Consider the following 11,428-nt stretch of genomic DNA (forward strand, 5'->3'; position numbering starts at 1 on the left):
TGAATCTAATACACATGAGTTTGTACAAGACAATAAAGAGAAAAACAAAAAGCCTGTAAACAAGGTGTCATCAAGGGTGGCTAAACTTCAGTTATGTTCCGGGTAAAAAGAGTAAGATAGAACAGCGGTTCCAGAGATGTAATGCTGGTAAGAATGGTGTGTATTCACGTAGTTGTGGCCAGCTCTGCAGCTTTATGCATGGTAGCCATGGGGATTCTCCAGACAATACTGGAGTAGGTTGCCATGCCCACCTCTGGGGGATCTTCCCAACCCAGGGACTGCACCCAGGTCTCCTGCATTACACACAGATTTTACCATCTGAGCCACCAGGGAAGCCTGTCCCTTCTCCAGGGGATCTTCCCGACCTAGGAATTGAACTAGGGTCTCCTGCATTGCAGGCTGATTCTTTACCAGCTGAACTATGACCCTTCATTATTAGGATTTTTCCCTGAAGGATGTCCCATCAATTGCTGTGGACAGTATTTCCATGGTCTCCAGCAGCAACTCATGGTTACAGTCCTCATAGCTGAATTGCTGAGGCTTGAGCCTTGTCCAAGCTCTTTCTTTGAATTCCTGAGTGAGGGGAACATGCAAGTAATTTGGGGAGATATGTCATAAATATCATGCTTATGTCACAGGTCACGGGGATTCCTCTAGTCCAGCCGTGTCCCTGCTGGCTTCTGCCTGGCAGTCTCCTACATACAGCAGGAGAGCCCTCTGGGAGACAAGGTGCCTTTTCAACTCTGCTGTCCTATGGAGGCATCAGTGCTTTGGAAATGGATTCTCTACTGCAGTGGGTGTACCACCAACTCGGAAACAGCCACCCTTGTGCCAAGCAACCATCTCCTGTTTTAGATCCACCGTCTTTCCCCAGACACTAAGGAGATCATCACACATCAGCCATAGGATATTTTTCTAGAGTCAGACACGACTGAAGCAACTTAGCACACACAGTAGAATTTATCAGCAGTTTTAGGAACACCAGATACATAGCAGACATTCACTGTATTTGATCTGAACCACTAACGTCAAATTATACAGTCAAATGCAAGATAAACTTTGTTTTAGTAAATCCTAGCTAAAGGATTACTGGCTACTGGGATCGTGGGGCTACACCTAAGTGTCATTGTACTCAAATATTGGCCAAGCAGCCTCAAAAGTACCACTGAACTTACAGACCCAAATCAATTATACACTGAAGAAATGCTGGCCATGGGGTCAAATGCAGGTCACTGAGCTATTTATAGCGCATACTAAAACACAGCTGTAAATAGAGTAGCAACACAAAGGATGGTCTGGCCACCCTAGCAACTTCTATGCATTCAGCAGCTGCAGCAGAGCAGCCTTATTCACATCATTTGGATAGAACGATGGGTCACAGGTCTGGCAGTGTTGACAGGCCACAGCATCTTATCACACAAAGAAAAATAATGCATAGACAATTCTTAGCCACTGGATGCTGATTTTGAAGACACTACTAGATAACTCTCTTAAAAAGAAGCTGTGTTTTTCTAAGTTTTTCTTTAACAAATCTAAGGCTGTATCCGATATCTGTGTATCTTCCTGATATCTAATAACGTCCTATATGTTTATGCACACCCACCAAGTCTAGCCATGTACCACTGTTGGTGAATTGTGAGTCCAATTTCAGTAGGCTTGAAAGTACTCGATCTAATTTATATTAATTTTACTAGTAAAATTTTAATAATATTTATTGTATTTCAGCTAAGAGTTGTGCTGAGAACTTTTTACCTTGGTGGTGGTTTAGTTGCTCAGTCGTGGCCACTGTTTGCGACCCCATGGACTGTTACCCCTGCAGGCTCCTCTGTCCATGGGATTTCCCAGGCAAGAATACTAGAGTGAGTTGCCCTTTTCTTCTCCAGGGGATCTTCCCAGCCCAGGGATTGAACCTGGGTCTCCTGCATTGTGGGTGGACTCTTTACTGACTGAGCCAGCAAGGAAACCACCTTTTTATATTATCTTATTCAATTTTCATAATAATCATATGTTTAAAATATCATATGTTAAGGAAAAGAGAATATAAGATTAAATATAACTTGCTCACAGCCAATAGTTATGTTTGATTTTAGAGCCCACACTCCTTCAAATTAAATGAAGAGGAAAAACTATTCTCTTCCAAAACCAGAGCTTATACCTGCTCCCTTGCAGAAAGTTCAAGGAAGCCCAGCAGCCCTGGTACCTCTTTTTCTTAATAATAGATCTCCAGAACTTATTTTGCATAACAGAAACTTCATGGGGGAGGGAAGGGCTGGGAGTTCCGGATTAGCAGGGGCAAGCTATCATATATATGATGGGTAAACAACAGGTCTTGCTGTGTAGCATTGGGAAATATGTTCTATGTCCTGTGATAAACCATAATCGAAAAGAGTGTGAAAAAAAGAATGTCTACATCAAACCAGGCAATCCTAAAGGAAATCAACTTTGAGTATTCATTGCAAGGACTGACGCTGAAGTTCCAATGCTTTGACCACCCAATGTGAAGAGCCAACTCATTGGAAAAGACCCTGATGCTGGGAAAGATCGAGGGCAGGAGGAAAAGGGGGCAAAAGAGGATGAGATGGTTGGATGGCATCATTGAGTCAATGGACATGAGTCTGAGCAAGTTCCGGGAGATACTGAAAGACAGGGAAGCCTGGCGTGCTGTTCAGTCCATGGGGTCGCAGAGTCTGAGATGACTGTATAACTCAGTCACTTTGCTGTACAGTAAAGGCTGGCACAACACTAAATCAACTATACTTCAGTAAAAAGATAAAATTGTAAAAAGCAGATCTGCATAACATTTATTTTGCACAACATAAACTTTGTAACCTTTAGCCAACACCTCCCCACTTTCCCCTCCGCTAGCGGTTGGCAGTCTCCATTCTGTCTCTTCTTCCGTGAATTTGAATACTTTTGATACCACACACAACTAGTTCCTGACTTATTTCACTTAGTGTAATACCCTCAAAGTCCATCTACGTTGCTGCAAATGGCAGAATTTCCTTTTTCCAGGGCTAAATAATATTACACCTATATCACATTTCCTTTGTCCATTTGTATAGCAACAGATATTTAAGTTGTTTCCATGTCTTGGCTATCATGAATAATGCTGCAAGGAATGTGGGAGTGCATTCAACTATCAACTATCTCTTCAAGATCTTGGTTTTACTTTCATTGGCTATATACCCAGGAATGGAATCACTGAATCAAATGGTAATTCTATTTTTAATATTTTAAGGAACCTCAATATTGTTTTCCATAATAGTTGCATGAATTTACGCTCTCACAAACAATAAGGGTTCCCTTTCTCCATATCCTTGCCAACATTTGTCCTTTGTGAGGTTTTGTTTTGATAACAGCCATCCCAACTGATATTAAGGTGATAGCTCATTGTGGTTTTGATTTGCAGTTCCTTGATTAGGGGTGACTTCCCTGGTGGCTCAGACGGTAAAGCATCTATCTACAATGTGGGAGACTTGGGTTTGATCCCTGGGTTGGGAAGTTCCCTGGAGAAGGAAATGGCAACCCACTCCAGTACTCTTGCCTAGAAAATCCCATGGACAGAGGAGCCTGGTGTCCTGATTAGGGATGCTTCCCAGGTGGCTTAGTTGTAAAGAATGTGCCTGCCAATGCAAGAGACTCAAGAGACACAGATTCAATCCCTGGGTCAGGAGGATCCCCTGGAGTAGGCAATGGCAATTCACTCCAGTATTCTTCCATAGGAAATCTCATGAACAGAGAAGATTTGCAGGCTACAATCTATGGGGTCACAAAGGAGTTGGATACAACTTAGCGACTAAACAACAAAAATGATGATTAGTGACCTTGAGCTCTTTTTCATATATATGGTGGCCATTTGTATGTCTTCTTTGGAAAAAATGTCTATTCAGACATGTTGAAGTTAAAATTTAAAATTTAAATCAAATTTTTAAATCAAATTATTTGGGAATTTGCCTATTTTTAAAATCAAATTATTTGGGTTTTTCTTTTTTTTTTTTTTTGCTATTGAGTTATAGAAAGAAAGTGAAGTCACTCAGTCATATCCTACTCTTTGCGACCCCATGGACTGTAGCCTGCCAGGCTGCTCCATCCATGGCGTTTTCCAGGCAAGAGTACTGGAGTAGGTTGCCATTTCCTTCTCCAGGGAACCTTCCTGACCCAGGGATTGAACCCGGGTCTACCCACATTAAAGGCAGATGCTTTACTGTCTGAGCCACCAGGGAAGATCCCATTGAATTATATAGTTCCTTGTATATTTGAATATTAACCCCTTATCAGCTATATGGTCTGCAAATATTTTCTCCTATTACGTAGGTTGACCTTTCATTTTGTTGATGGTTTCTTTTGCTGTGCAGAAGCTTTTTAGTTTGATGTAGTCCCACTTAATCTTGTTTTGCTTTTGTTGCCTGTGCTTTTGATACTATATCAAAGAAACCATTTCAGAAACCAATGTTAGAAGCTCTTTCCCTATATTTTCTAGGAGTCTTATTGCATTGGGGCTTTAAGTCTTTAATCCATTTTGAGTTGAGTTTTGTATATAGTGTGAGATGGGAATTCAATTTTATTCTTTTACACATGGATATCTAGTTTTCCCAACACTATTTATTGAAGACTATCTTTTCCACATTGAGTCTTCTTGGCTCCTCTGTCAAATATTAGTTGAGCATATGAATATGCCAGAGTTTATTTCTAATTTCTTTTATTCTGTTCCACAGTCTGTCTAAATGTCTGTTTTTATGCCAGTACTATACTGTTTTGATTATGGTAACTTCGCAACATGTTTTAAAAATCAGGGAGCTTTGTTCTTCTTGCTCAAAACTGCTTTGGCTATTAAGGGTCTTTTATGGTTCCAAATGAATTTTAAGATTGTTTTGCTCTTCCTGTAAAAATGTATTTTGGATTTTAATAAGAATTACATTAAATCCATAGATCACTTTGGTAAATATGGACATTTCAACAATATTAGTTTTTCCAGTCTGTGAATGTGGGACATCTTTCCATCTGTATTTCTTTTATCAGTGATTTGTAGTTTTTAGTGTACAACCTTTCACCACTTTGGTTGTTAAATTTATTCCTAAATATCCTATTCTTTTTTACACTATTGCAAATGGAATTGTTTTCTTAATTTCCTCTTTGTTTTTGGCTACACTTCACGGATTGTAGGATCCTATTTCTCTGACCCAGGATTGAACCTGGGCCTTCAGCAGTAAGAGCACAGATTCCTAACCACTGGACCACATTAGAATTCCATTTTCTTTTTTGGATAGTTGTTTGTATATAGAAATGTGACTCATTTTTGTAGATTGATTTTTGTATCCTCTGACTTTACTGAACTTGCCTATTATTTCTAATAAAGTTAAAATTAAGTTTTTGAAACTAAACACTATGAACCTGGAAATCCTATCATGTACCCATGCTTATCAAAAATTACTATTTAAGGGAATTAGAATTTTATGACACTTTGATGTTTGTTTCACATTTTAACTGAGCATCTATTATGGTCTGGGCATTATGCTAACTATTTCCTATGAACTAACTCATTTACACTTAATAAAACTATAAGGTAGAACTATTTTCAAATGAGAAAACGAAAGCTCAGAGAAGTCAGGTAACTTGTATATACTCAACTGCCATATACTAGTGGTAGGCTGTGCTTTCTACATAAATTGCCTCTCCAACTCTCACTGAACCAACTTATGACATTTTATTCAGTAAATACACATTTTCCAAGTTCTTAAACATTTTATGATTCTATAAGAAAACATTTTATGAGTTTGTTTATGATGTTAAGCAATTAGATGAAAAGTATCAGGTAACATGCCTTGATCAATCACTTCTCATGACAAAATCAAATTCTGCAGAGATGACATTTAATTTTTCATTTGAAAAATAGCACTACTTGAATGTACTGTTTTTCTGGCATCTAGAATTAATATATAGATCAAGACTCAGCACACTGTGTCCCACAGACCTAACCTGCCCCACCACCTGTTTTTTTATAAATACAGTTTTTTATTGGAACACAGTTTTACATCCATTCACTTACTTTTTTTTTTTTTTTGATTTATGGCCTCTTGCACACTTCAAAAGGAGAGGTGAGTAGTTGTAACAGAGACTTGATAGCTCACAAGGAAGGAAAGCCTAAAATATTTACTCTCTGGCCCTTCACAAAAAAAACTTGCCAACTCCTGATATACTTGTTTAGTTCAGATAAGTTAAAGAAAACTCTGTAGGATTGACCAGGACCTAGTTAGAGAGTGATCAGCAAGTCATTGGAGAATGTAATGTGTTAAATGAAACAAATTATTAATAAAAGCCAAGCCTATAAATGGGCTTCACTGATAGCTCAGTTGGTAAAGAACCCTCCTGCAATGCAGGAGACCCTGGTTCAATTCCTGGGTCAGGAAGATCCACTGGAGAAGGGATAGGCTACCCACTCCAGTATTCTTGGGCTTCCCTTGTGACTCAGCTGGTAAAGAATCCTCCTGCAATGTGGGAGACCTGGGTTCAATCCTTGGGTTGGGAAGATCCCCTGGAGAAGGGAAAGGCTACCCACTCCAGTATTCTTGCCTGGAGAATTCCATGTATAGTCCATGGAGTCACAAAGAGTCGGACATGACTGAGCAACTTTCACTTTACTTCAAGCCTATAAATAATGCACCTCTCTTCATACCTAGAGTAGATTATTACAGTAATGGTCTCCAGTGAGTCATGTCTGGGTATGTAGGATTTGGGGCAACCCTTTCCCACACTTACACTCGGGCTTGGCCATGTGACATATTGGGGCCAGATGGGACATCGAACATGAAACCAGGAGAAGAACACAGGTGTTGCCTTGCTGGGGCTTGCCTCCTTAGAGCTTGGCAATCTCAGCATGGAAAGTAACCCAGAGTTATACCTCAGGAGAGACCACATGAGGAGCTGAGGTATCCTAGTCCACAGATGAGTGAGACAGATGAGTGAGACAGATGAGTGAGACCATCTTGGACTATCCCACCCCATTTGGGCCCCCAGAGGACTGTAGCCATGAGTGACCTCAGGTGAGATCAGAAGAAACACCAACTGGACCTAGCTCAAACTGCAGAATTAAAAACAAATATATATGGTTGTTTTAAGCCACTAGGGTTTTGGGGTTTTTTGTTTTCTTATGCAGCAAGAGACAATGACACCCCACCCTAGATGGAGGAATCTGCTGATGAAACATCAGGAGCATCACCTGGAGGCAAGAAGATATGTCTCATTAAAAGGAAAGCATCATCCTTTTAATCATGACCAGATCACGACCTCCTTATTGCAAAATTCAGATTTAAATTGAAGGAAATAGGGAAAACCACTAGGTCATTCAGGTATGACCTAAATCAAATCCCTTATGATTATACAGTGGAGGGGATAAATGGATTCAAGGGACTAGATCAGATAGACTGAGTGCCTGAAGAACTATGGATGGAGGTTTTAATATTGTACCAGAGGCAATGACCAAAACCATCCACAAGAAAAAGAAATACGAGAAGGCAAAAAGCTTGTCTGAGGAGGCCTTACAAATAGCTGAGAAAAGGAGAGAAGCAAAGGCAAAGGAGAAAGGAAAAGATGCACCCATCTGAATGCAGAGTTCCAAAGAACAGCAAGGAGAGAGAAGGTATTCTTCAGTGAACAATGCAAAGAAATAGAGGAAAACAATAGAATGGGAAAGACTAGAGATCACTTTAAGAAAATTAGAGATACCAAGGGAATATTTCATTAAAGGATAGACACAATAAAGGACAGAAATGGTATGGACCTAACAGAATCAGAAAAGGTTAAGAAGAGGTGGAATACTCAGAATACTCAGAAGAACTATGCAAAAAAGTTGTTAATGATCTGGATAACCATGATGGTGTGGTCACTCACCTAGAGCCAGATATCCTGGAGTGTGAAGTCAAGTGGGCCTTAGGAAGCATTACTATAAACAAAGATAGTGGAGGTAATGGAATTCCAGTTGAGCTATTTCAAATCCTAAAAGATGATGCTGTGAAAGTGCTGTACTCAAATATGCCAGCAAATTTGGAAAACTCAGCAGTGGCCACAGGACTAGAAAAGGTTGATTTTCATTCCAATCCCAAAGAAGGGAAATACCAAAAAATGTTCCAACTATTACACAATTGCACTCATTTCACATGCTAGCAAGGTAATTCTCAAATTCATTCAAGGTAGGCTTCAACAGTATGTGAACTAAAAACTTAAGAGATACACGGGCTGGATTTAGAAGAGGCAGAGGAATCAGAGATCAAACTGCCAATATCTGTTGGATCATAGGGTTTCAGAGGTGGCACTAGTGATAAAGAGCCTGCCTGCCAACATAGGAGACATAAGAGACAAGTGTTCAATCGGGAAGATCCTCTGGAGGGGGGCATGGCAACCCACTCCAGTAGTCCTGCCTGGAGAATCCCAAGGACAGAGGAGCCTGGGGGGCTACAGTCCATGGGTCACAGAGTCAACACAACTGAAGTGACTTAGTACACACAGTACACACACTGGATCATAGAAAAAGCAAGAAAGCTCCAGAAAAACCTACTTCTGCTTCACTGACTACACCTTTGACTATGTGGATCACAACAAACTGTGGAAAATTCTTGAAGAGATGGGAATACTAAACCAACTTACCTGCCTCCTGAGAAATCTGTAGGTAGATCAAAATGCAACAGTTAGAACCAGACATGGAACAATGGACTGGTTCAAAATTGGGAAAGGAGTACATCAAGGCTGAATACTGTCACCCTGCTTATTTAACTTACATGCAGAGTACATCATGCAAAACGCTGGGCTGGATGAAGCCCAAGCTGGAATCAAGACTGCTAGGAGAAATATCAATAACTTCAGATACGCAGATGACACCACCCTAATGGCAAAAAGCAAAGAGGAACTAAAGATACTCTTGATGAAGGTGAAAGAGGAGAGTGAAAAAGCTGGCTTAAAACTCAACATTCAAAAAACAAAGGTCATGCCATCCAATCCCATCACTTTGTGGCAAATAGATGGAAAAACAATGAAAACAGCGACAGACTTTATTTTCTTGGGCTCTAAATCACTGCAGATGGTGACTGCAGCCATGAAATTAAAAGACACTTGCTCCTTGGAAGAAAAACTATGACAAACCTAGACAGCATATTAAAAAGCAGAGACATCACCTTGCTGACAAACGTACATCTAGTCAAAACTATGGTTTTTCCAGTAGTCATGTACAGATGTGAGAGTTGGACTATAAGGAAGACTGAGCACCAAAGAACTGATGTTTTCGAACTGTGGTGCTCGAGGAGACACTTGACAGTCCCTTGGAAAGCAGAGATCAAACCAGTCAATCCTAAAGGAAATTAACCATGAATATTTATTGGAAGGACTGATGCTGAAGCTGAAGCTCCAGTACTTTGACCACCTGATGTGAAGAGCTGACTCACTGGAAAAAAACCCTGATGCCGGGAATGGCTGAGGGCAGGAGGAGAAGGGGGCAACAGAGGATGAGATGGTTGGATGGCATCACAGACTCAATGTACATGAGTTTGAGCAAACTCCAGGGGATACTGAAGGACAGAGAAGCCTGGTGTGCTACAGTCCATGGGGTCACAGAGTCAGACAGGACTGAGTGAACAACAACCATTAAGGGTCCAGCATTTCCTTTTCTTTCAACTCTTGAAGAAAAGAAAAAATAGACTAAAAGCAAAATACTTTGGTTTTCTGTCTAAAAAAGGTTGATGCTGCTGCTGCTAAGTTGCTTCAGTTGTGTCTGACTCTGTGCAAACCCATAGACGGCAGCCCACCAGGCTCCCCATCCCTGGAATTCTCAAGGCAAGAACATTGGAGTGGGTTGCCATTTCTTTCTCCAATGCACGAAAGTGAAAAGTGAAAGTGAAGTCGGTCAGTCATGCTGGACTCTTAGCTACCCCATGGATTGCAGCTTACCAGACTCCTCCGTCCATGGGATTTTCCAGGCAAAAGAGTACTGGAGTGGGGTGCCATTGCCTTCTCTAAGAAAGGTTAGGTGCTATAAATAATAAACTCTTGTGTTTCTGAAGAATCCTCTTTATCCCTTTCTATCTGCCCAGACAGAAAGTGTCTCTCACATTCTTGTAGGTTTTTCTTTTTTGCCTCTTGGAGGAGTTAAAAGCTAGTGAGGATTCGCTGGTACGAGTCAAAATATCCATGCCAAACTAGTGGCGTTATGGTAAAATACTATAATAGCTTAAGTAGTATGGGGAGGGGGGATGGAAAAGGGGGACAGCACCGAATAAAGAAGAGCCACCAGGGTTAAGCTTCCCTCCTGCCATTCCCACACTAACTGCCAAGTGAGCCTACGCTGACCATCCCTCTGTGTCGGGTGGCACTGACGCAGGCTAAGACGTGGGAGGAAGGTGGTGGGTGGCAGCAGTGTTGAGACCAGACAAGACATTGAGCAGACCCTGCGGAGGATCGCCTGGCACCCGGCAAACGACCCTGCCTCCAGGGCAGGCCGGGCAGTGACGTCCCAAGGCCATTTCTCTGCACTGTGCATGCTCACTGGTCAAGAGCAGCAGCAGCAGGGCCCCACCCAGCCTAACCAGACTGTCCTAATGGGACCATGCGGGAGCCAGCAGCTCAGAGCTGTCAGTTCAGTTCTGTCGCTCAGTCGTGTCTGACTTCTCGACCCCACGGACAGCAGCACGCCAGGCCTCCCTGTCCATCAGGGAAGAGCTCTCTGCAGGGAGCCGCTAATGCTTCCGCGTCCAGGGAGAGGTCGACCAGTGCTTGGCTTGCTTTACCAAACAGGAGTGAGGTCCCAGGCTTTGTCGCCCCGAGGAGGATGTGCCTTCTAGATACCTACTCCTCACACTCAGCACAAAACACTAGAGAGTGGCTTGCCATCTTTTTCTTACTCTCCCTTTTCTTTTTGAATGCACCATTACATCAGTCCTGAGTTCGTCTCATTTCAGTAGCTGTGAGTTTAAATCTTGGTTTCACGTCTTTATTAGCAATTCTTTTCATGATGATGAGAATCAATACAAACCCCAATTAAAACCTGGACATCTGCCACCCAGTTGCCACAGGCAACGGAGCCCTTTACTCAGGAGGTATGGCCGAGGTTTGACGATGTGGAAGACAGAAGGGAATTCTCCCTGAGGATAGCCGAGCCGGAAACATTTATTTTGATTGTGTGACCCAGTGGATTCTGTTTTAAAAGTTTAAACTCCCTCATTTAAAAGAGAGATGTGTGTTTTAAAAGGAGGTCTTATAAAGAACAGACTTGTGGGGGCGAGGCAGGAGGGGTGAAGGGGAGGGATGGAATGGGAGGCTGGGGTTAGCAGACGTAGGCTATTATATATGGAATGGATAAATCACAAGGCCTACTGAAGCAGCCCCCAGCCTTTTCGGCACAAGGGACCAGTTCCATGGAAGACAATTTTTCCACGGACCTTGGAAG

This window comes from Bison bison, unplaced genomic scaffold (assembly GCF_000754665.1).
Source record: "Bison bison bison isolate TAMUID 2011002044 unplaced genomic scaffold, Bison_UMD1.0 scf7180017864530, whole genome shotgun sequence".
NCBI classification, from domain to species: Eukaryota; Metazoa; Chordata; class Mammalia; order Artiodactyla; family Bovidae; genus Bison; species Bison bison.